Source organism: Rutidosis leptorrhynchoides, chromosome 8, assembly GCF_046630445.1.
Source record: "Rutidosis leptorrhynchoides isolate AG116_Rl617_1_P2 chromosome 8, CSIRO_AGI_Rlap_v1, whole genome shotgun sequence".
Taxonomy (NCBI): domain Eukaryota; kingdom Viridiplantae; phylum Streptophyta; class Magnoliopsida; order Asterales; family Asteraceae; genus Rutidosis; species Rutidosis leptorrhynchoides.
This window is the reverse complement of record NC_092340.1, coordinates 358648160-358676031: the sequence shown is the minus strand read 5'-3', so window position 1 is coordinate 358676031 and position 27872 is coordinate 358648160.

Genomic DNA, 27872 nt, shown 5'->3' with positions numbered 1-27872 from the left:
CATCCCATACATAGAGATAAAAATCATTCATATGGTGAACACCTGGTAACCGACATTAACAAGATGCATATATAAGAATATCCCCATCATTCCGGGACACCCTTCGGATATGATATAAATTTCGAAGTACTAAAGCATCCGGTACTTTGGATGGGGTTTGTTAGGCCCAATAGATCTATCTTTAGAGTTCGCGTCAATTAGGGTGTCTGTTCCCTAATTCTTAGATTACCAGACTTAATAAAAAGGGGCATATTCGATTTCGATAATTCAACCATAGAATGTAGTTTCACGTACTTGTGTCTATTTTGTAAATCATTTATAAAACCTGCATGTATTCTCATCCCAAAAATATTAGATTTTAAAAGTGGGACTATAACTCACTTTCACAGATTTTTACTTCGTCGGGAAGTAAGACTTGGCCACTGGTTGATTCACGAACCTATAACAATATATACATATATATCAAAGTATGTTCAAAATATATTTACAACACTTTTAATATATTTTGATGTTTTAAGTTTATTAAGTCAGCTGTCCTCGTTAGTAACCTACAACTAGTTGTCCACAGTTAGATGTACAGAAATAAATCGATAAATATTATCTTGAATCAATCCACGACCCAGTGTATACGTATCTCAGTATTGATCACAACTCAAACTATATATATTTTGGAATCAACCTCAACCCTGTATAGCTAACTCCAACATTCACATATAGAGTGTCTATGGTTGTTCCGAAATATATATAGATGTGTCGACATGATAGGTCGAAACATTGTATACGTGTCTATGGTATCTCAAGATTACATAATATACAATACAAGTTGATTAAGTTATGGTTGGAATAGATTTGTTACCAATTTTCACGTAGCTAAAATGAGAAAAATTATCCAATCTTGTTTTACCCATAACTTCTTCATTTTAAATCCGTTTTAAGTGAATCAAATTGCTATGGTTTCATATTGAACTCTATTTTATGAATCTAAACAGAAAATTATAGGTTTATAGTCGGAAAAATAGGTTACAAGTCATTTTTGTAAAGGTAGTCATTTCAGTCGAAAGAACGACGTCTAGATGACCATTTTAGAAAACATACTTCCACTTTGAGTTTAATCATAATTTTTGGATATAGTTTCATGTTCATAATAAAAATCATTTTCTCAGAATAACAACTTTAAAATCAAAGTTTATCATAGTTTTTAATTAACTAACCCAAAACAGCCCGCGGTGTTACTACGACGGCGTAAATCCGGTTTTACGGTGTTTTTCGTGTTTCCAGGTTTTAAATCATTAAGTTAGCATATCATATAGATATAGAACATGTGTTTAGTTGATTTTAAAAGTCAAGTTAGAAGGATTAACTTTTGTTTGCGAACAAGTTTAGAATTAACTAAACTATGTTCTAGTGATTACAAGTTTAAACCTTCGAATAAGATAGCTTTATATGTATGAATCGAATGATGTTATGAACATCATTACTACCTTAAGTTCCTTGGATAAACCTACTGGAAAAGAGAACAATGGATCTAGCTTCAATGGATCCTTGGATGGCTCGAAGTTCTTGAAGCAGAATCATGACACGAAAACAAGTTCAAGTAAGATCATCACTTGAAATAAGATTGTTATAGTTATAGAAATTGAACCAAAGTTTGAATATGATTATTACCTTGTATTAGAATGATAACCTACTGTAAGAAACAAAGATTTCTTGAGGTTGGATGATCACCTTACAAGATTGGAAGTGAGCTAGCAAACTTGAAAGTATTCTTGATTTTATGAAACTAGAACTTTTGGAATTTATGAAGAACACTTAGAACTTGAAGATAGAACTTGAGAGAGATCAATTAGATGAAGAAAATTGAAGAATGAAAGTGTTTGTAGGTGTTTTTGGTCGTTGGTGTATGGATTAGATATAAAGGATATGTAATTTTGTTTTCATGTAAATAAGTCATGAATGATTACTCATATTTTTGTAATTTTATGAGATATTTCATGCTAGTTGCCAAATGATGGTTCCCACATGTGTTAGGTGACTCACATGGGCTGCTAAGAGCTGATCATTGGAGTGTATATACCAATAGTACATACATCTAAAAGCTGTGTATTGTACGAGTACGAATACGGGTGCATACGAGTAGAATTGTTGATGAAACTGAACGAGGATGTAATTGTAAGCATTTTTATTAAGTAGAAGTATTTTGATAAGTGTATTGAAGTCTTTCAAAAGTGTATAAATACATATTAAAACACTACATGTATATACATTTTAACTGAGTCGTTAAGTCATCGTTAGTCGTTACATGTAAGTGTTGTTTTGAAACCTTTAGGTTAACGATCTTGTTAAATGTTGTTAACCCAATGTTTATAATATCAAATGAGATTTTAAATTATTATATTATCATGATATTATCATGTATGAATATCTCTTAATATGATATATATACATTAAATATCTTTACAACGATAATCGTTACATATATGTCTCGTTTAAAAATCATTAAGTTAGTAGTCTTGTTTTTACATATGTAGTTCATTGTTAATATACTTAATGATATGTTTACTTATCATAGTATCATGTTAACTATATATATATCCATATATATGTCATCATATAGTTTTTACAAGTTTTAACCTTCGTGAATCACCGGTCAACTTGGGTGGTCAATTGTCTATATGAAACATATTTCAATTAATCAAGTCTTAACAAGTTTGATTGCTTAACATGTTGGAAACATTTAATCATGTAAATATCAATCTCAATTAATATATATAAACATGGAAAAGTTCGGGTCACTACAGTACCTACCCGTTAAATAAATTTCGTCCCGAAATTTTAAGCTGTTGAAGGTGTTGACGAATCTTCTGGAAATAGATGCGGGTATTTCTTCTTCATCTGATCTTCACGCTCCCAGGTGAACTCGGGTCCTCTACGAGCATTCCATCGAACCTTAACAATTGGTATCTTGTTTTGCTTAAGTCTTTTAACCTCACGATCCATTATTTCGACGGGTTCTTCGATGAATTGAAGTTTTTCATTGATTTGGATTTCATCTAACGAAATAGTGAGATCTTCTTTAGCAAAACATTTCTTTAAATTCGAGACGTGGAAAGTGTTATGTACAGCCGCGAGTTGTTGAGGTAACTCTAGTCGGTAAGCTACTGGTCCGACACGATCAATAATCTTGAATGGTCCAATATACCTTGGATTTAATTTCCCTCGTTTACCAAATCGAACAACGCCTTTCCAAGGTGCAACTTTAAGCATGACCATCTCTCCAATTTCAAATTCTATATCTTTTCTTTTAATGTCAGCGTAGCTCTTTTGTCGACTTTGGGCGGTTTTCAACCGTTGTTGAATTTGGATGATCTTCTCGGTAGTTTCTTGTATAATCTCCGGACCCGTAATCTGTCTATCCCCCACTTCACTCCAACAAATCGGAGACCTGCACTTTCTACCATAAAGTGCTTCAAACGGCGCCATCTCAATGCTTGAATGGTAGCTGTTGTTGTAGGAAAATTCTGCTAACGGTAGATGTCGATCCCAACTGTTTCCGAAATCAATAACACATGCTCGTAGCATGTCTTCAAGCGTTTGTATCGTCCTTTCGCTCTGCCCATCAGTTTGTGGATGATAGGCAGTACTCATGTCTAGACGAGTTCCTAATGCTTGCTGTAATGTCTGCCAGAATCTTGAAATAAATCTGCCATCCCTATCAGAGATAATAGAGATTGGTATTCCATGTCTGGAGATGACTTCCTTCAAATACAGTCGTGCTAACTTCTCCATCTTGTCATCTTCTCTTATTGGCAAGAAGTGTGCTGATTTGGTGAGACGATCAACTATTACCCAAATAGTATCAAAACCACTTGCAGTCCTTGGCAATTTAGTGATGAAATCCATGGTAATGTTTTCCCATTTCCATTCCGGGATTTCGGGTTGTTGAAGTAGACCTGATGGTTTCTGATGCTCAGCTTTGACCTTAGAACACGTCAAACATTCTCCTACGTATTTAGCAACATCGGCTTTCATACCCGGCCACCAAAAATGTTTCTTGAGATCCTTGTACATCTTCCCCGTTCCAGGATGTATTGAGTATCTGGTTTTATGAGCTTCTCTAAGTACCATTTCTCTCATATCTCCAAATTTTGGTACCCAAATCCTTTCAGCCCTATACCGGGTTCCGTCTTCCCGAATATTAAGATGCTTCTCCGATCCTTTGGGTATTTCATCCTTTAAATTTCCCTCTTTTAAAACTCCTTGTTGCGCCTCCTTTATTTGAGTAGTAATGTTATTATGAATCATTATATTCATAGATTTTACTCGAATGGGTTCTCTGTCCTTCCTGCTCAAGGCATCGGCTACCACATTTGCCTTCCCCGGGTGGTAACGAATCTCAAAGTCGTAATCATTCAATAATTCAATCCACCTACGCTGCCTCATATTCAGTTGTTTCTGATTAAATATGTGTTGAAGACTTTTGTGGTCGGTATATATAATACTTTTGACCCCATATAAGTAGTGCCTCCAAGTCTTTAATGCAAAAACAACCGCGCCTAATTCCAAATCATGCGTCGTATAATTTTGTTCGTGAATCTTCAATTGTCTAGACGCATAAGCAATCACCTTCGTTCGTTGCATTAATACACAACCGAGACCTTGCTTTGATGCATCACAATAAATCACAAAATCATCATTCCCTTCAGGCAATGACAATATAGGTGCCGTAGTTAGCTTTTTCTTCAATAACTGAAACGCTTTCTCTTGTTCATCATTCCATTCAAATTTCTTCCCTTTATGCGTTAATGCAGTCAAGGGTTTTGCTATTCTGGAAAAGTCTTGGATGAACCTTCTGTAGTAACCAGCTAGTCCTAAAAACTGGCGTATGTGTTTCAGAGTTTTCGGGGTTTCCCACTTTTCAACAGTTTCTATCTTTGCCGGATCCACCTTAATACCTTCTTTGTTCACTATGTGACCGAGGAATTGAACTTCTTCCAACCAAAATGCACACTTTGAAAACTTAGCGTATAATTCTTCCTTCCTCAATACTTCTAACACCTTTCTCAAATGTTCACCGTGTTCTTGGTCATTCTTTGAGTAAATAAGTATGTCATCAATGAAAATAATGACAAACTTGTCAAGGTATGGTCCACACACTCGGTTCATAAGGTCCATGAACACAGCTGGTGCATTAGTTAAACCAAACGGCATGACCATAAACTCGTAATGACCGTAACGTGTTCTGAAAGCAGTCTTTGGAATATCATCTTCTTTCACCCGCATTTGATGATACCCGGAACGTAAGTCAATCTTTGAATAAACAGACGAGCCTTGTAGTTGATCAAATAAGTCATCGATTCTCGGTAGTGGGTAGCGGTTCTTGATGGTAAGTTTGTTCAACTCTCGGTAGTCGATACACAACCTGAATGTACCATCTTTCTTCTTGACAAACAAAACAGGAGCTCCCCACGGTGATGTGCTTGGTCGAATGAAACCACGCTCTAAAAGTTCTTGTAATTGGCTTTGTAGTTCTTTCATCTCGCTGGGTACGAGTCTGTAAGGATCACGAGCTATTGGTGCAGCTCCTGGTACAAGATCTATTTGAAATTCAACGGATCGATGTGGGGGTAATCCCGGTAATTCTTTCGGAAATACATCGGGAAATTCTTTTGCGACGGGAACATCATTGATGCTCTTTTCTTCAGTTTGTACTTTCTCGACGTGTGCTAGAACAGCATAGCAACCTTTTCTTATTAGTTTTTGTGCCTTCAAATTACTAATAAGATGTAGCTTCGTGTTGTCCTTTTCTCCGTACACCATTAAGGGTTTTCCTTTTTCTCGTATAATGCGAATTGCATTTTTGTAACAAACGATCTCCGCTTTCACTTCTTTCAACCAGTCCATACCGATTATCACATCAAAACTCCCTAACTCTACTGGTATCAAATCAATCTTAAATGTTTCGCTAACCAGTTTAATTTCTCGATTCCGACATATATTATCTGCTGAAATTAATTTACCATTTGCTAATTCGAGTAAAAATTTACTATCCAAAGGCGTCAATGGACAACTTAATTTATCACAAAAATCTCTACTCATATAGCTTCTATCCGCACCCGAATCAAATAAAACGTAAGCAGATTTATTGTCAATAAGAAACGTACCCGTAACAAGCTCCGAGTCTTCCTGTGCCTCTGCCGCATTAATATTGAAAACTCTTCAACGGCCTTGTTCATTCGTGTTCTCCTGGTTCGGGCAATTTCTAATAATGTGGCCCGGTTTTCCACATTTATAACAAACTACATTGGCATAACTTGCTCCGACACTACTTGCTCCGCCATTACTCGTTCCGACACCATTTGTTCCTTTCGTTCTATTAACCCCTGGTCCGTAGACCTCACACTTCGCCGCGCTATGACCATTTCTTTTACACTTGTTGCAAAATTTGGTGCAGAACCCCGAGTGATTCTTTTCACACCTTTGGCATAGCTGCTTCTGATTGTTGTTGTTGTTACGGTTATTATTGTTGTTGGGATGATTGTTGTAGTTGCTGTTGTTGTTGTTGTTATTGTTGTTGTTGTTGGGCCGTTTGTTGTAGTTGCGATTGATGTTGCGATTGTTGGGATAATTGTTGCGATTATTGTTGTAATTGCTGTTGTTGTTGTATTGGTGATTCTTATCACCGTTTTCCTCCCACTTTCTTTTGACTTGCTTCACATTGGCCTCTTCAGCAGTCTGTTCTTTAATTCTTTCTTCAATTTGGTTCACGAGTTTGTGAGCCATTCTACATGCCTGTTGTATGGAGGCGGGCTCGTGTGAACTTATATCTTCTTGGATTCTTTCCGGTAATCCTTTCACAAACGCGTCGATCTTCTCTTCCTCATCTTCGAATGCTCCCGAACACAATAGGCACAATTCTGTGAATCGTCTTTCGTACGTGGTAATATCAAATCCTTGGGTTCGTAACCCTCTAAGTTCTGTCTTGAGCTTATTGACCTCGGTTCTGGGACGGTACTTCTCGTTCATCAAGTGCTTGAATGCTGACCACGGTAGTGCGTACGCATCGTCTTGTCCCACTTGCTCTAGATAGGTATTCCACCATGTTAACGCAGAACCTGTGAAGGTATGCGTAGCGTACTTTACTTTGTCCTCTTCAGTACACTTACTTATGGCAAACACCGATTCGACCTTCTCGGTCCACCGTTTCAATCCGATCGGTCCTTCGGTTCCATCAAATTCCAAAGGTTTGCAGGCAGTGAATTCTTTGTAGGTGCATCCTACACGATTTCCTGTACTGCTAGATCCAAGGTTATTGTTGGTATGTAGCGCAGCCTGTACTGCGGCTATGTTTGAAGCTAGAAAAGTACGGAATTCCTCTTCATTCATATTCACGGTGTGTCGAGTAGTCGGTGCCATTTCCTTCAAAATAGTTAAATGGAACAAGTTAATCATACAGAATATTAAGAGTAGTTAATAGTATTTCGTAGCATAATATGAACTCATTTATAAAAGCTTTTTCTTCATATTAGCGTTTTATAAGTTTAAATTTGGGTAGTACCTACCCGTTAAGTTCATACTTAGTAGCTAATATACAATTCAACTACTACAATTCTATATGAAAAACTGATTATAATAATATTTCGCGTTCAAACTTTTATACAATATTTTACAAACTTACAATACCGCTTATTTTACATAAAGCATGAAATATAGCACACAATAACTTTGATACAAGATAGTTGTGAAGATAATTCTAGCTAGTACACAAGTCGTTCAGCAAAGGCAATAAAGACACGTAATTCATACGTCCAGAAACAAGTCATGCATTCTGGTTTTACTAGGACTACTTCCCATCCTTGGTCTTGGGCAACATAACCGTTATGGCCGTTGATAAGACAGCGTGTTGTAACGTCGTCAAAGGGACGAGGGTTACGTAATGTCCAACAGTCCCGTAATAATCTAAAAACCTCATTTCTTACCCCAATTACCGACTCCGTCACTTGTGGAAACGTTTTGTTTAATAGTTGTAGCCCGATGTTCTTGTTCTCACTTTGGTGAGAAGCGAACATTACTAATCCGTAACCATAACATGCTTCTTTATGTTGCATGTTAGCCGCTTTTTCTAAATCACGAAGTCCAATATTCGGATATATTGAGTCAAAATAATTTCTTAACCCGTTGCGTAAAATAGCATTTGGGTTCCCCGCAATATATGCGTCAAAGTAAACACATCGTAACTTATGGGTTTCCCAATGTGATATCCCCCATCTTTCAAACGAAAGTCTGTTATAAACCAAGACATTCTTGGAACGTTCTTCGAATGTCTTACAAACTGATCTCGCCTTAAATAGTTGTGCCGAGGAATTCTGGCCGACTCTAGACAAGATTTCATCAATCATGTCTCCGGGTAGGTCTCTTAAAATATTGGGTTGTCTATCCATTTTGTGTTTTTAAACTGTAAAATAGACAAGAGTTAGATTCATAAAAAAATACTTATTAATACAAGCAATTTTTACATATATCATAAAGCATAAGAACACTATATTACATATATTACACCACACGAATACAACTATCTTATTCCGACTCGCTCGTTTCTTCTTCTTCGGTTTTGGTTCGTTTTGCCAAGTTTCTAGGAATATATGATGTTCCCCTAATACGAGCCGTCGTTGTCCACATTGGTTTAGAAAAACCTGGTGGTTTAGAGGTTCCCGGGTCATTGTTACAACTTAAGGACTTCGGGGGTTGACGATACATATAAAGTTCATCGGGGTTGGAATTAGATTTCTCTATTTTTATGCCCTTTCCCTTATTATTTTCTTTTGCCTTTTTAAATTCAGTTGGGGTAATTTCTATAACGTCATCGGAATTCTCGACGGAATCCGATTCATCGGAGAATTGGTAATCCTCCCAATATTTTGCTTCCTTGGCGGAAACACCATTGACCATAATTAACCTTGGTCGGTTGGTTGAGGATTTTCTTTTACTTAACCGTTTTATTATTTCCCCCACCGGTTCTATTTCTTCATCCGGTTCCGATTCTTCTTCCGGTTCCGATTCTTCTTCCGGTTCCGACTCTTCTTCCGGTTCCTCTTCGGGAACTTGTGAATCAGTCCACGAATCATTCCAATTTACATTTGACTCTTCATTATTATTAGGTGAGTCAATGGGACTTGTTCTAGAGGTAGACATCTATCACATAATATCAAACGCGTTAAGAGATTAATATATCACATAATATTCACATGTTAAAAATATATAGTTTCCAACAAAATTTGTTAAGCAATCATTTTTCAAGTAAACACGGTCGAAGTCCAGACTCACTAATGCATCCTAACAAACTCGATAAGACACACTAATGCAAAATTCTGGTTCTCTAAGACCAACGCTCGGATACCAACTGAAATGTCCCGTTCTTATTGATTAAAAACGTTCCATATTAATTGATTTCGTTGCGAGGTTTTGACCTCTATATGAGACGTTTTTCAAAGACTGCATTCATTTTTAAAACAAACCATAACCTTTATTTCATAAATAAAGGTTTAAAAAGCTTTACGTAGATTATCAAATAATGATAATCTAAAATATCCTGTTTACACACGACCATTACATAATGGTTTACAATACAAATATGTTACATCGAAATCAGTTTCTTGAATGCAGTTTTTACACAATATCATACAAACATGGACTCCAAATCTTGTCCTTATTTTAGTATGCAACAGCGGAAGCTCTTAATATTCACCTGAGAATAAACATGCTTTAAACGTCAACAAAAATGTTGGTGAGTTATAGGTTTAACCTATATATATCAAATCGTAACAATAGACCACAAGATTTCATATTTCAATACACATCCCATACATAGAGATAAAAATCATTCATATGGTGAACACCTGGTAACCGACATTAACAAGATGCATATATAAGAATATCCCCATCATTCCGGGACACCCTTCGGATATGATATAAATTTCGAAGTACTAAAGCATCCGGTACTTTGGATGGGGTTTGTTAGGCCCAATAGATCTATCTTTAGAGTTCGCGTCAATTAGGGTGTCTGTTCCCTAATTCTTAGATTACCAGACTTAATAAAAAGGGGCATATTCGATTTCGATAATTCAACCATAGAATGTAGTTTCACGTACTTGTGTCTATTTTGTAAATCATTTATAAAACCTGCATGTATTCTCATCCCAAAAATATTAGATTTTAAAAGTGGGACTATAACTCACTTTCACAGATTTTTACTTCGTCGGGAAGTAAGACTTGGCCACTGGTTGATTCACGAACCTATAACAATATATACATATATATCAAAGTATGTTCAAAATATATTTACAACACTTTTAATATATTTTGATGTTTTAAGTTTATTAAGTCAGCTGTCCTCGTTAGTAACCTATTACTAGTTGTCCACAGTTAGATGTACAGAAATAAATTGATAAATATTATCTTGAATCAATCCACGACCCAGTGTATACGTATCTCAGTATTGATCACAACTCAAACTATATATATTTTGGAATCAACCTCAACCCTGTATAGCTAACTCCAACATTCACATATAGAGTGTCTATGGTTGTTCCGAAATATATATAGATGTGTCGACATGATAGGTCGAAACATTGTATACGTGTCTATGGTATCTCAAGATTACATAATATACAATACAAGTTGATTAAGTTATGGTTGGAATAGATTTGTTACCAATTTTCACGTAGCTAAAATGAGAAAAATTATCCAATCTTGTTTTACCCATAACTTCTTCATTTTAAATCCGTTTTAAGTGAATCAAATTGCTATGGTTTCATATTGAACTCTATTTTATGAATCTAAACATAAAAGTATAGGTTTATAGTCGGAAAAATAAGTTACAAGTCGTTTTTGTAAAGGTAGTCATTTCAGTCGAAAGAACGACGTCTAGATGACCATTTTAGAAAACATACTTCCACTTTGAGTTTAATCATAATTTTTGGATATAGTTTCATGTTCATAATAAAAATCATTTTCTCAGAATAACAACTTTAAAATCAAAGTTTATCATAGTTTTTAATTAACTAACCCAAAACAGCCCGCGGTGTTACTACGACGGCGTAAATCCGGTTTTACGGTGTTTTTCGTGTTTCCAGGTTTTAAATCATTAAGTTAGCATATCATATAGATATAGAACATGTGTTTAGTTGATTTTAAAAGTCAAGTTAGAAGGATTAACTTTTGTTTGCGAACAAGTTTAGAATTAACTAAACTATGTTCTAGTGATTACAAGTTTAAACCTTCGAATAAGATAGCTTTATATGTATGAATCGAATGATGTTATGAACATCATTACTACCTTAAGTTCCTTGGATAAACCTACTGGAAAAGAGAAAAATGGATCTAGCTTCAATGGATCCTTGGATGGCTCGAAGTTCTTGAAGCAGAATCATGACACGAAAACAAGTTCAAGTAAGATCATCACTTGAAATAAGATTGTTATAGTTATAGAAATTGAACCAAAGTTTGAATATGATTATTACCTTGTATTAGAATGATAACCCACTGTAAGAAACAAAGATTTCTTGAGGTTGGATGATCACCTTACAAGATTGGAAGTGAGCTAGCAAACTTGAAAGTATTCTTAATTTTATGAAACTAGAACTTTTGGAATTTATGAAGAACACTTAGAACTTGAAGATAGAACTTGAGAGAGATCAATTAGATGAAGAAAATTGAAGAATGAAAGTGTTTGTAGGTGTTTTTGGTCGTTGGTGTATGGATTAGATATAAAGGATATGTAATTTTGTTTTCATGTAAATAAGTCATGAATGATTACTCATATTTTTGTAATTTTATGAGATATTTCATGCTAGTTGCCAAATGATGGTTCCCACATGTGTTAGGTGACTCACATGGGCTGCTAAGAGCTGATCATTGGAGTGTATATACCAATAGTACATACATCTAAAAGCTGTGTATTGTACGAGTACGAATACGGGTGCATACGAGTAGAATTGTTGATGAAACTGAACGAGGATGTAATTGTAAGCATTTTTATTAAGTAGAAGTATTTTGATAAGTGTATTGAAGTCTTTCAAAACTGTATAAATACATATTAAAACACTACATGTATATACATTTTAACTGAGTCGTTAAGTCATCGTTAGTCGTTACATGTAAGTGTTGTTTTGAAACCTTTAGGTTAACGATCTTGTTAAATGTTGTTAACCCAATGTTTATAATATCAAATGAGATTTTAAATTATTATATTATCATGATATTATCATGTATGAATATCTCTTAATATGATATATATACATTAAATATCTTTACAACGATAATCGTTACATATATGTCTCGTTTAAAAATCATTAAGTTAGTAGTCTTGTTTTTACATATGTAGTTCATTGTTAATATACTTAATGATATGTTTACTTATCATAGTATCATGTTAACTATATATATATCCATATATATGTCATCATATAGTTTTTACAAGTTTTAACGTTCGTGAATCACCGGTCAACTTGGGTGGTCAATTGTCTATATGAAACATATTTCAATTAATCAAGTCTTAACAAGTTTGATTGCTTAACATGTTGGAAACATTTAATCATGTAAATATCAATCTCAATTAATATATATAAACATGGAAAAGTTCGGGTCACTACAGATTCGGCTTTGTTTCAATATCTTGACGGAGGTGTCCACAATTTCAACCGGTTCCTCCACAAAATGAAGTTTGTCGTCAATAGTAAGTTCTTCGAGAGGGATGACGATATCGGGTTCGACAAGACACTTTTTCAAGTTAGATACATGGAAGGTAGGATGAACGGAGTTCAATTGAGGCGGAAGATCTAAACGATAAGCAACGGTTCCAATACGCTCCAAGATTTCGAAAGGACCAATATACCGCGGATTTAGCTTCCCGCGTTTCCCAAAACAGATTACACCTTTCCAAGGTGCGACTTTTAGCATGACGCGGTCACCGACTTGAAATTCAAGGTCGTTGCGTCTTTTGTCGGTATAGCACTTTTGATGACTCCTGGCCGTCCTAAGCCTATCTCGGATTTGAACGATTTTCTCGGTGGTTTCGTGAATGAGTTTGGGTCCGGTGATTTGCACGTCGCCTACCTCGGCCCAACAAAGAGGTGAACGACATTTTCGGCCATATAGCGCTTCAAAAGGTGCGGCTTTAATACTCGCGTGATAACTATTGTTGTAAGAGAACTCGGCGAGAGGTAAGTGCTTGTCCCAAGCTTTTCCAAAATCAACCACGCAAGCTCGTAACATGTCCTCTAAGGTTTGAATTGTACGTTCGCTTTGTCCATCGGTTTGAGGATGATATGCGGTGCTCATGTCTAAACGCGTTCCCAACGCTTCTTGCAATGTACGCCAAAATCTAGAAATGAAACGGCCATCTCGGTCGGAGATAATCGATAAGGGTACACCGTGTCGGGCTACGATCTCCTTAATGTAAAGTTGTGCAAGTTTCTCCATTTTGTCCGTTTCTTTCATGGCAAGGAAGTGTGCGGATTTGGTAAGACGGTCAACAATAACCCAAATGGTATCATAACCGCCCGTCGTTTTTGGTAGCTTGGTGATAAAATCCATCGTTATCCTTTCCCACTTCCATTGCGGGATCTCGGGTTGTTGAAGTAGTCCGGACGGTCTTTGGTGTTCGGCTTTGACTTTGGAACATGTCAAACACTTGGAAACATAAGTAGCTACGTCCCTTTTGATGTTCGGCCACCAATATAGTTGTTTAAGGTCGTGGTACATCTTATTGGCACCGGGGTGAATCGAGTATCGTGACTTATGGGCTTCATCTAAAATAAGGCTTCGTAGGTTCCCATAACTAGGCACCCAAATCCTTCCGGCGTAATATCGGAGTCCGGTCTCCCTAATTTCGAATCGAGAGACGAGAATGTTCAAGAGCTCGTGTGAAAGGTTTTCATCCTTGAGAGCCTCATCTTGGGCTACCCGAATTTGGCTATTAAGGTTTGTGTGGATGGTGATGTGTAAGGCTCGGACACGAAGATGCACCGCTCTTTCTTTTCGACTTAAGGCATCGGCTACTACGTTTGCCTTCCCGGGATGGTAACGAAGCTCGCAATCGTAATTGTTCAAAGTTTCAATCCATCATCGTTGTCTCATGTTTAGTTGCTTTTGATCGAAGATGTGTTGAAGGCTTTTGTGATCGGTGAAGATAGTACTCTTGGTTCCATAAAGATAGTGTCTCCACATTTTAAGTGCAAAGACAACGGCTCCAAGTTCGAGATCATGAGTCGTGTAATTCCGTTCATGAATTTTTAGTTGTCGAGAGGCATAAGCAATGACTTTCTTCCGTTGCATCAATACACACCCAAAACCATGTTTCGAGGCATCGCAATATACAACAAAATCATCATTGCCTTCGGGAAGTGACAAGATAGGAGCGGTGGTTAGTTTTGTCTTTAAGATTTGAAACGCGGATTCTTGCTCGGTCGCCCAAATGAATTTCTTTCCTTTGTGAGTTAATGCGGTTAGAGGACGTGCAACCAAAGAGAAGTTTTCGATGAATCTACGATAGTACCCGGCGAGACCCAAGAATTGACGAATGTGAGTAGGAGTAGTAGGAGTCTCCCATTTACTAATGGCTTCGATTTTCGTGGGATCGACTTTAATACCTTGATCACTTACAACATGACCAAGAAATTGAACTTCCTTCAACCAAAATTCACACTTGGAGAATTTGGCATAAAGTCGTTCTTGTCTCAAGAGTTCAAGCACAAGTCGGAGATGTTGTTCGTGCTCTTCTTCATTTTTAGAATAGATCAATATGTCATCGATGAACACAATAACGAATTTATCGAGATACGGTTTGCACACGCGGTTCATAAGATCCATGAACACCGCCGGTGCGTTAGTGAGACCAAATGGCATGACAAGGAACTCATAACTACCATAACGAGTCCGGAAAGCGGTTTTGGAGACATCTTCCCCCTTAACCCTCAATTGATGATAACCCGAGCGAAGATCGATTTTTGAATATACACAAGACCCTTGTAGTTGATCAAAGAGGTCATCGATGCGAGGAAGAGGATATCAGTTCTTTACCATCAATTTGTTTAGTTCACGATAGTCAATGCACATTCATAGGGATCCGTCTTTCTTTTTAACAAACAAAATCGGAGCGCCCCAAGGTGAATGGCTAGGTTGGATAAAACCACGATCAAGTAGTTCTTGGATTTGACTTTGCAATTCTTGCATTTCGGATGGAGCAAGTCTATATGGTGCACGTGCTACGGGTGCAGCTCCCGGAATAAGATCGATTTGGAATTCTACCGGTCGATGAGGCGGAAGACCCGGCAATTCGTCGGGAAATACATCGGAAAAGTCACTAACAATTGGCACATCATCGATATGCTTATCATCGGACTCGACTTTCTTAACGTGGGCAAGGATCGCAAAACAACCCTTACGGAGTAGTTTTCTAACTTTAAGGCACGAAACAAGGTTGAGTCTGGTGCAACTCTTATCGCCATAAACAATCAAAGGTTCACCATTCTCGATAGGAATTCGGATTGCGTTAAGATCACAAAGGATGTGAGATTTCGTTTTGACTAACCAATTCATACCGATTATTACATCAAAGCTTCCTAGTTCCATAGGTATCAAGTCAATTTCAAATTCCTTACCCAAAATGTTTAACGTACACCCCCGGTAATATGTGTCGGCACTTAATAGTTTCCCGTTAGCCACTTCAATGGTATAAGTGGTATCTAATGGAAGAGGTGGAGTGCTAAAAGAATGAGTCAAAGTCTTGGATACAAAGCATTTATCGGCACCCTAATCGAATAAGCAAGAGACATAAGAATTGTTGAGAAGAAACGTACCCGTGACTAGTTCAGTGTCATCCCGGGCTTTCTCGGTGTTGACGTTGAAAGCTCGGCCGTGCGTGTTGGGGTTATCTTTCTTCTTTGGGCATGCATTTCTATAATGACCCGTTTGGCCACATTCGTAACAAGTGCCCGTCTTTGGTGCATTGGGCCACTTTCGAGCGACGGGAGTGGCACTTTTACAATCGTTGGCCTTATGACCAATTCCTTGGCACCGATGGAAAATTATCTTACTACATTCGCCAAATTGATGTTTGTTGCATTTGTTGCAAAGAGGTAGATTTCCGGCAAAACCCTTCTTGCCGTCGGAGGTGAAAGATTTCTTGGCAAGGTTGTTGTTGCTTGATTGAGGAGCTTCCCATTTTCTTTTGTTGTTACCCGACTTGTCCTCGGCTTTAGGTGCCGGTACTACGATTTCGTCCACCGTCTCTATCAATTTGCGGGCCATGTTCAAAGCTTCTTGATGATTAGAGGGTTTGGATGACATTACTCCGTGTTTGATGCTCTTTGGAAGACCATCCATGTAAAGTTCAACCCTTAAAGCTTCGGGGTTCACAAGATTTGGGCACATCAAGGCTAGTTCGGAAAATCGTTGATTATAAGCCTTGAGGTCATTTCCGATCGCCTTTAAAGTTTTTAGCTCTTGTTCGAGCCTTCGGGTTTCTTCACGATGGAAATATTCGACAATCATCTTTTCCCTCAAGTCGGCCCAAGAGAGGGCGTGAGCTTCATCGGTACCCACCGATTGTACATAAGTATTCCACCATGTAAGAGCGACACCGGCGAAGGTGTGAGTGGAGTATTTGACCTTGTCTTGGTCCCGACAACCGCTTATGCTAAAGACGGCTTCCGTTTGCTCAAACCATTGGGTGAGCACGACCGGTCCCCCGGTTCCATCGAAAGTGTGAGGTTTGCACCCCATGAAAGCTTTATAGGAGCATCCCTCATTTGAGTTACCGGCTCCATTATTGTTGTTGTTGTGGTTGTTGTTATTATTGTTGTTCTTGTTGGATGAGTGACCGGCCATGGCCGCATCTACGGCGGTAGCTATCATCTGTTCGAGAGCTTGTTCGGGAGTTTCATTGCGGCGTACACGACGAGGAGCCATTGTTCCTTCAAGACACAAGAATATCATTGATTAGTATTCTCAATAATACTAACCGTGATATAGAATAAAGATAAAGAGAAGTTTTTTTTTTTCCTCGACTCGCCTTAAATTCTTTATGCCATAATGTCGGAACGTTCATATGAGTCACCGTAATATAATCCCGGAAATTATATTACCCTGATTCATATGTGCATTCGACATCATTTCATATAGTCAAGGCGGCGCGTCAATCAAATTAAACAACATGAGATTAAGATGAACTAAGAGTAGATATGAGTAGAAGCATTCGAGTATAAATGCACAAGTAGTCAAGTAATTCCTACTTCAAGTCTATATGCCGGTTGTAGTCTAGACTCACCAATGTACCCTATGACTCGAGGTTGACACCAATGAACTCTAAATCCCTACAACCAACGCTCTGATACCATCTGTAGCGACAGATGGGGTAGAAACCCACCCAGTGCCTTTCCAGCTAACCGCTTGGTGACCACTGAGTGTACCTCAGACACTGATTTTACAGCCCGCATTTCTGCCAAACTGCCAACCCTCAAATTCCAAGGGATCGCAAGGGGTAAGAGCCAATGCTTCGTCACAGGTAACACTATGAGAACCCCCTCTACGATTAACCCGCCAAAAAGCATAGTCCGTTCGGGTGCCCGGCCTGACAGCCGGCGCGCGTGACTACCTTTACGGCTAAGGTTAAACCAGCTCTGATACCATCTGTAGCGACCCGACAAAATCGTCATTGACGGTGCCATCTACTTAGGTCCCGTTACGTGGTCATAAGTCTTTAAAACAACGTTTGACCAAAAGATATGTCGCATTCATTTCAAATGTAAAGATTGTTCAAATTTCACAAGAATAGTTCCACCACAAGTTACGTTACAAAGTTATAAGTACAAGTGAAACTTATGCGACACAATTTAAAAGTAGCCAAAAGACGCTCCATGTATGCATATATACTCGACATCCAATGCAAGTATCAAAATAATGAGCGGAAGCATGTATCATGTATCGTTCAAGGACCTGAGAAAAACATAGAAATCTGTCAACGAAAACGTTGGTGAAATCATAGGTTTGAGTAAGTAAGTACAAATGAACCACAAGATTTGCAACAATGAGATAATAGTAATACATTCCAAAAGTTTGTTTCACGAGCACCCAATTATCAATGCTTAACATTCCTTCCATTGAACCCCATCACTTAGTGCTAGAACATACACTGTTTCTCGAAAATATATTTCATTCGTAAACGGTAGCGAACCGTTTGAATGAGGGTTTGTCAAACCCATATGGATCCATACAACATAAGTTCTCGCTTACACCCGGCAAGTGTAACTAATGATAATCGAATTAAGGATTTTGCTCTAAACTCGTATGTAGAATGTTTGTTTTCCTGTACTTGTGTTCACTTAGTAAAAGAAATGTTTATGTTTTCTCATCCCAAATGTAAGTTCAAAAAGAGTAAAAGTGGGACTATGATCTCACCTTGAGTGCACGAGTAGTAAAGTACTTCAACAAGTAAATGTGTGCAAAGAACAATGCTAGTCTTGACCTAAACAATAGGTTGTATCAATAACGGTAAACACGATAGGTCAAAAATGTTCAATTAGTCCTATGGCTCGTTAAGACTCGACCATAATAGCATGTGAATCAAATTGTCATGTTTCATGTGAGGTACAAGTATAAAAGCATGTTAGAACGATTGCACAATCATTTGGTTAAGTTTGAATAAAAGTCAACTTAGGTCGGGTCAAAGTCAACAAAAAGTCAACACGTTCGGGTCGGGTCCCGAACTATTTTCCTGAGGTTTTTAATCATGTATGAGCATGTTAGAACAAGTTACATGTGAATCGGAGGTCCATAGCATAGCAAACATTTTCCGTAAAATGGCCAGCGGAGACAGAGCCTGCCAGTGTATCTGGACGGCGTCCAGATTTTCTGGACGACGTCCAGATTTGAATACTGGAACGGCGTCCAAATATCTGGACGGCGTCCAGGTTGGATTTCAAGTCTGATGCAGAACTCCTAAGTGCACGAACCAAAAACCAAATAAACACAATTTATGATCCGCAAACAATCAAGTCAAGTATTTTATACCGTTGGGAAGGTAATTTGACGAGGAAGACAACTAAACACATTTCATCCATCAATCTACCTATTATAACAACCAAAACCGCATCTAATGCTCAACATTAATCGCATACAAGTTCATAAATGCAATTCAATGATTCGGGCAACCAATTTACATGAATGATATGCCGTTTCGAAGGTAATCAAGCATACAATCTAACTAAACACTTACCAACCATAATCCATGGCATTCAATGCATCAAAAGTCCATTTCAAGTTCATCAAACCCTAACCCAAATTCACCAAAATCATAAATCAAGTTCATGAACTTTTCTAAAGCAACCTACACATCAAATTGAAGCTAGTGATACTAGGAACACAATTAGAACATGAACTTTTAACATCTAACAACATATGATCATCCAAAATTCAAGAACAACAGACCAAAATTCAAGTTCATGCTAGTTACACTAAAACAACGAGATCGAGCATATCAATTACATACACGACATCACAATGAGCCATAGACACTAACTAACACCATTTTAAGTCAAAAACACGAATTTAGAGAAATCTAGAGTTTTAGAAATGTTACCCAAACGAGATGAAGTTGGTACCAAAATGAAGAGGATGGAGAGAGGATCACGAATATGTAATTTATTTTGTTGTAAGCCTCTTAGATCGAATTTAGATGATGATTGAATGAATTTGGTAGATGTGTGTGTGTTCTTGCTAGAGAGAAAGAGAGAGAGATGAAGAGGATTGAATGGTGGTGATTGGGGTGGACTAGTTGACCTAGTCAACTAGTTTGCCCCGTGTCAATTTTAGTCCCTCAAGTTTGAATCGGGTGCGTGAATTACCTAATCGAGATAATTTAAAACGCGTATTAACAAAAGATGTTATAAATATATAACGGACTTTAAAATAGTTAAACGGAAAAGTAAATGGAAAAAGGCGGGATGTTACATCGTGTAGGATGCACCTACAAAGAATTCACTGCCTGCAAACCTTTGGAATTTGATGGAACCGAAGGACCGATCAGATTGAAACGGTGGACCGAGAAGGTCGAATCGGTGTTTGCCATAAGTAAGTGTACTGAAGAGGACAAAGTGAAGTACGCTACGCATACCTTCACAGGTTCTGCGCTAACATGGTGGAATACCTATCTAGAGCAAGTGGGACAAGACGATGCGTACGCACTACCGTGGTCAGCATTCAAGCACTTGATGAACGAGAAGTACCGTCCCAGAACCGAGGTCAATAAGCTCAAGACAGAACTTAGAGGGTTACGAACCCAAGGATTTGATATTACCACGTACGAAAGACGATTCACAGAATTGTGCCTATTGCGTCCGGGAGCATTCGAAGATGAGGAAGAGAAGATCGACGCGTTTGTGAAAGGATTACCGGAAAGAATCCAAGAAGATATAAGTTCACACGAGCCCGCCTCCATACAACAGGCATGTAGAATGGCTCACAAACTGGTGAACCAGATTGAAGAAAGAATTAAAGAACAGACTGCTGAAGAGGCCAATGTGAAGCAAGTCAAAAGAAAGTGGGAGGAAAACGGTGATAAGAATCACCAATACAACAACAACAGCAATTACAACAATAATCGCAATAATTATCCCAACAATCGCAACATCAATCGCAACTACAACAAACGGCCCAACAACAACAACAACAACAACAACAACAACAACAGCAACTACAACAATCATCCCAACAACAATAATAACCGCAACAACAACAACAATCAGAAGCAGCTATGCCAAAGGTGTGAAAAGTATCACTCGGGGTTCTGCACCAAATTTTGCAACAAGTGTAAAAGAAATGGTCATAGCGCGGCGAAGTGTGAGGTCTACGGACCAGGGGTTAATAGAACGAAAGGAACAAATGGTGTCGGAACGAGTAATGGCGGAGCAAGTAGTGTCGGAGCAAGTTATGCCAATGTAGTTTGTTATAAATGTGGAAAATCGGGCCACATTATTAGAAATTGCCCGAACCAGGAGAACACGAATGGACAAGGCCGCGGAAGAGTTTTCAATATTAATGCGGCAGAGGCACAGGAAGACCCGGAGCTTGTTACGGGTACGTTTCTTATTGACAATAAATCTGCTTACGTTTTATTTGATTCGGGTGCGGATAGAAGCTATATGAGTAGAGATTTTTGTGCTAAATTAAGTTGTCCATTGACGCCTTTGGATAGTAAATTTTTACTCGAATTAGCAAATGGTAAATTAATTTCAGCAGATAATATATGTCGGAATCGAGAAATTAAACTGGTTAGCGAAACATTTAAGATTGATTTGATACCAGTAGAGTTAGGGAGTTTTGATGTGATAATCGGTATGGACTGGTTGAAAGAAGTGAAAGCAGAGATCGTTTGTTACAAAAATGCAATTCGCATTATACGAGAAAAAGGAAAACCCTTAATGATGTACGGAGAAAAGGGCAACACGAAGCTACATCTTATTAGTAATTTGAAGGCACAAAAACTAATAAGAAAAGGTTGCTATGCTGTTCTAGCACACGTCGAGAAAGTACAAACTGAAGAAAAGAGCATCAATGATGTTCCCATTGCAAAAGAATTTCTCGATGTATTTCCGAATGAATTACCGGGATTACCCCCACATTGATCCGTTGAATTTCAAATAGATCTTGTACCAGGAGCTGCACCAATAGCTCGTGCTCCTTACAGACTTGCACCCAGCGAGATGAAAGAACTGCAAAGCCAATTACAAGAACTTTTAGAGCGTGGTTTCATTCGACCAAGCACATCACCATGGGGAGCTCTTGTTTTGTTTGTCAAGAAGAAAGATGGTACATTCAGGTTGTGTATCGACTACCGAGAGTTGAACAAACTTACCATCAAGAACCGCTACCCACTACCGAGAATCGACGACTTATTTGATCAAATACAAGGCTCGTTTGTTTATTCAAAGATTGACTTACATTCCGGGTATCATCAAATGCGGGTGAAAGAAGATGATATTCCAAAGACTGCTTTCAGAACACGTTACGGTCATTACGAGTTTATGGTCATGCCCTTTGGTTTAACTAATGCACCAGCTGTGTTCATGGACCTTATGAACCGAGTGTGTGGACCATACCTTGACAAGTTTGTCATTGTTTTCATTGATGACATACTTATTTACTCAAAGAATGACCAAGAACACGGTGAACATTTGAGAAAGGTGTTAGAAGTATTAAGGAAGGAAGAATTGTACGCTAAGTTTTCAAAGTGTGCATTTTGGTTGGAAGAAGTTCAATTCTTCGGTCACATAGTGAACAAAGAAGGTATTAAGGTGGATCCGGCAAAGATAGAAACTGTTGAAAAATGGGAAACCCCGAAAACTCCGAAACACATACGCCAGTTTTTAGGACTAGCTGGTTACTACAGAAGGTTCATCCAAGACTTTTCCAGAATAGCAAAACCCTTGACTGCATTAACGCATAAAGGGAAGAAATTTGAATGGAATGATGAACAAGAGAAAACATTTCAGTTATTGAAGAAAAAGCTAACTACGGCACCTATATTGTCATTGCCTGAAGGGAATGATGATTTTGTGATTTATTGTGACGCATCAAAGCAAGGTCTCGGTTGTGTATTAATGCAACGAACGAAGGTGATTGCTTATACGTCTAGACAATTGAAGATTCACGAACAAAATTATACGACGCATGATTTGGAATTAGGCGCGGTTGTTTTTGCATTAAAGACTTGGAGGCACTACTTATATGGGGTCAAAAGTATTATATATACCGACCACAAAAGTCTTCAACACATATTTAATCAGAAACAACTGAATATGAGGCAGCGTAGGTGGATTGAATTATTGAATGATTACGACTTTGAGATTCGTTACCACCCGGGGAAGGCAAATGTGGTAGCCGATGCCTTGAGCAGGAAGGACAGAGAACCCATTCGAGTAAAATCTATGAATATAATGATTCATAATAACCTTACTACTCAAATAAAGGAGGCGCAACAAGGAGTTTTAAAAGAGGGAAATTTAAAGGATGAAATACCCAAAGAATCGGAGAAGCATCTTAATATTCGGGAAGACGAAACCCGGTATAGGGCTGAAAGGATTTGGGTACCAAAATTTGGAGATATGAGAGAAATGGTACTTAGAGAAGCTCATAAAACCAGATACTCAATACATCCTGGAACGGGGAAGATGTACAAGGATCTCAAGAAATATTTTTGGTGGCCGGGTATGAAAGCCGATGTTGCTAAATACGTAGGAGAATGTTTGACATGTTCTAAGGTGAAAGCTGAGCATCAGAAACCATCAGGTCTACTTCAACAACCCGAAATCCCGGAATGGAAATGGGAAAACATTACCATGGATTTCATCACTAAATTGCCAAGGACTGCAAGTGGTTTTGATACTATTTGGGTAATAGTTGATCGTCTCACAAAATCAGCACATTTCCTGCCAATAAGAGAAGATGATAAGATGGAGAAGTTAGCACGACTGTATTTGAAGGAAGTCGTCTCCAGACATGGAATACCAATCTCTATTATCTCTGATAGGGATGGAAGATTTATTTCAAGATTCTGGCAGACATTACAGCAAGCATTAGGAACTCGTCTAGACATGAGTACTGCCTATCATCCACAAACTGATGGGCAGAGCAAAAGGACGATACAAACACTTGAAGATATGCTACGAGCATGTGTTATTGATTTCGAAAACAGTTGGGATCGACATCTACCGTTAGCAGAATTTTCCTATAACAACAGCTACCATTCAAGTATTGAGATGGCGCCGTTTGAAGCACTTTATGGTAGAAAGTGCAGGTCTCCAATTTGTTGGAGTGAAGTGGGGGATAGACAGATTACGGGTCCGGAGATTATACAAGAAACTACCGAGAAGATCATCCAAATTCAACAACGGTTGAAAACCGCCCAAAGTCGACAAAAGAGCTACGCTGACATTAAAAGAAAAGATATAGAATTTGAAATTGGAGAGATGGTCATGCTTAAAGTTGCACCTTGGAAAGGCGTTGTTCGATTTGGTAAACGAGAGAAATTAAATCCAAGGTATATTGGACCATTCAAGATTATTGATCGTGTCGGACCAGTAGCTTACCGACTTGAGTTACCTCAACAACTCGCGGCTGTACATAACACTTTTCACGTCTCGAATTTGAAGAAATGTTTTGCTAAAGAAGATCTCACTATTCCGTTAGATGAAATCCAAATCAACAAAAAACTTCAATTCATCGAAGAACCCGTCGAAATAATGGATCGTGAGGTTAAAACACTTAAGCAAAACAAGATACCAATTGTTAAGGTTCGATGGAATGCTCGTAGAGGACCCGAGTTCACCTGGGAGCATGAAGATCAGATGAAGAAGAAATACCCGCATCTATTTCTAGAAGATTCGTCAACACCTTCAACAGCTTAAAATTTCGGGACGAAATTTATTTAACGGGTAGGTACTGTAGTGACCCGAACTTTTCCATGTTTATATATAATAATTGAGATTGATATTTACATGATTAAATGTTTCCAACATGTTAAGCAATCAAACTTGTTAAGACTTGATTTATTGAAATATGTTTCATATAGACAATTGACCACCCAAGTTGACCGGTGATTCACGAACGTTAAAACTTGTAAAAACTATATGATGACATATATATGGATATATATAAAGTTAACATGATACTATGATAAGTAAACATATCATTAAGTATATTAACAATGAACTACATATGTAAAAATAAGACTACTAACTTAATGATTTTTAAACGAGACATATATGTAACGATTATCGTTGTGAAGACATTTAATGTATATATATCATATTAAGAGATATTCATACATGATAATATCATGATAATATAATAATTTAAAATCTCATTTGATATTATAAACATTGGGTTAACAACATTTAACAAGATCGTTAACCTAAAGGTTTCAAAACAACACTTACATGTAACGACTAACGATGACTTAACGACTCAGTTAAAATGTATATACATGTAGTGTTTTAATATGTATTTATATACTTTTTAAAGACTTCAATACACTTATCAAAATACTTCTACTTAACAAAAATGCTTACAATTACATCCTCGTTCAGTTTCATCAACAATTCTACTCGTATGCACCCGTATTCGTACTCGTACAATACACAGCTTTTAGATGTATGTACTATTGGTATATACACTCCAATGATCAGCTCTTAGCAGCCCATGTGAATCACCTAACACATGTGGGAACCATAATTTGGCAACTAGCATGAAATATCTCATAAAATTACAAAAATATGAGTAATCATTCATGACTTATTTACATGAAAACAAAAATTACATATCCTTTATATCTAATCCATACACCAACGATCAAAAACACCTACAAACACTTTCATTCTTCAATTTTCTTCATCTAATTGATCTCTCTCAAGTTCTATCTTCAAGTTCTAAGTGTTCTTCATATATTCTACAAGTTCTAGTTACATAAAATCAAGAATACTTTCAAGTTTGCTAGCTCACTTCCAATCTTGTAAGGTGATCATCCAACCTCAAGAAATCTTTATTTCTTACAGTAGGTTATCATTCTAATACAAGGTAATAATCATATTCAAACTTTGGTTCAATTTCTATAACTATAACAATCTTATTTCAAGTGATGATCTTACTTGAACTTGTTTTCGTGTCATGATTCTGCTTCAAGAACTTCGAGCCATCCAAGGATCCGTTGAAGCTAGATCCATTTTTTTCTTTTCTAGTAGGTTTATCCAAGGAACTTAAGGTAGTAATGATTTTCATAACATCATTCGATTCATACATATAAAGCTATCTTATTCGAAGGTTTAAACTTGTAATCACTAGAACATAGTTTAGTTAATTCTAAACTTGTTCGCAAACAAAAGTTAATCCTTCTAACTTGACTTTTAAAATCAACTAAACACATGTTCTATATCTATATGATATGCTAACTTAATGATTTAAAACCTGGAAACACGAAAAACACCGTAAAACCGAATTTACGCCGTCGTAGTAACACCGCGGGCTGTTTTGGGTTAGTTAATTAAAAACTATGATAAACTTTGATTTAAAAGTTGTTATTCTGAGAAAATGATTTTTATTATGAACATGAAACTATATCCAAAAATTATGGTTAAACTCAAAGTGGAAGTATGTTTTCTAAAATGGTCATCTAGACGTCGTTCTTTCGACTGAAATGACTACCTTTACAAAAACGACTTGTAACTTATTTTTCTGACTATAAACCTATACTTTTTCTGTTTATATTCATAAAATAGAGATCAATATGAAACCATAGCAATTTGATTCACTCAAAACGGATTTAAAATGAAGAAGTTATGGGTAAAACAAGATTGGATAATTTTTCTCATTTTAGCTACGTGAAAATTGGTAACAAATCTATTCCAACCATAACTTAATCAACTTGTATTGTATATTATGTAATGTTGAGATACCATAGACACGTATACAATGTTTCGACCTATCATGTCGACACATCTATATATATTTCGAAACAACCATAGACACTCTATATGTGAATGTTGGAGTTAGCTATACAGGGTTGAGGTTGATTCCAAAATATATATAGTTTGAGTTGTGATCAATACTGAGATACGTATACACTGGGTCGTAGATTGATTCAAGATAATATTTATCGATTTATTTCTGTACATCTAACTGTGGACAACTAGTTGTAGGTTACTAACGAGGACAGCTGACTTAATAAACTTAAAACATCAAAATATATTAAAAGTGTTGTAAATATATCTTGAACATACTTTGATATATATGTATATATTGTTATAGGTTCGTGAATCAACCAGTGGCCAAGTCTTACTTCCTGACGAAGTAAAAAATTTGTGAAAGTGAGTTATAGTCCCACTTTTAAAATCTAATATTTTTGGGATGAGAATACATGCAGGTTTTATAAATGATTTACAAAATAGACACAAGTACGTGAAACTACATTCTATGGTTGAATTATCGAAATCGAATATGCCCTTTTTATTTAGTCTGGTAATCTAAGAATTAGGGAACAGACACCCTAATTGACGCGAATCCTAAAGATAGATCTATTGGGCCTAACAAACCCCATCCAAAGTACCGGATGCTTTAGTACTTCGAAATTTATATCATATCTGAAGGGTGTCCCGGAATGATGGGGATATTCTTAAATATGCATCTTGTTAATGTCGGTTACCAGGTGTTCACCATATGAATGATTTTTATCTCTATGTATGGGATGTGTATTGAAATATGAAATCTTGTGGTCTATTATTATGATTTGATATATATAGGTTAAACCTATAACTCACCAACATTTTTGTTGACGTTTTAAGCATGTTTATTCTCAGGTAATTATTAAGAGCTTCCGCTGTCGCATACTTAAATAAGGACGAGATTTGGAGTCCATGCTTGTATGATATTGTGTAAAAACTGCATTCAAGAAACTTATTTTGTTGTAACATATTTGTATTGTAAACCATTATGTAATGGTCGTGTGTAAACAAGATATTTTAGATTATCATTATTTGATAATATACGTAAAGCTTTTTAAACCTTTATTGATGAAATAAAGGTTATGGTTTGTTTTAAAATGAATGCAATCTTTGAAAAACATCTCATATAGAGGTCAAAACCTCGCAACGAAATCAATTAATATAGAACGTTTTTAATCAATAAGAACGGGACATTTCACGCTTGGCGCACCCTTACTGTGAGCGCCGCGAACAGTACTTTTCACCAACATTTCAGCTTATTTAATTCCATTTTCAGTTTCATTTGAGGGGGACCAGTTTCCTTTCTGCTGAGGGACGAAAACATAC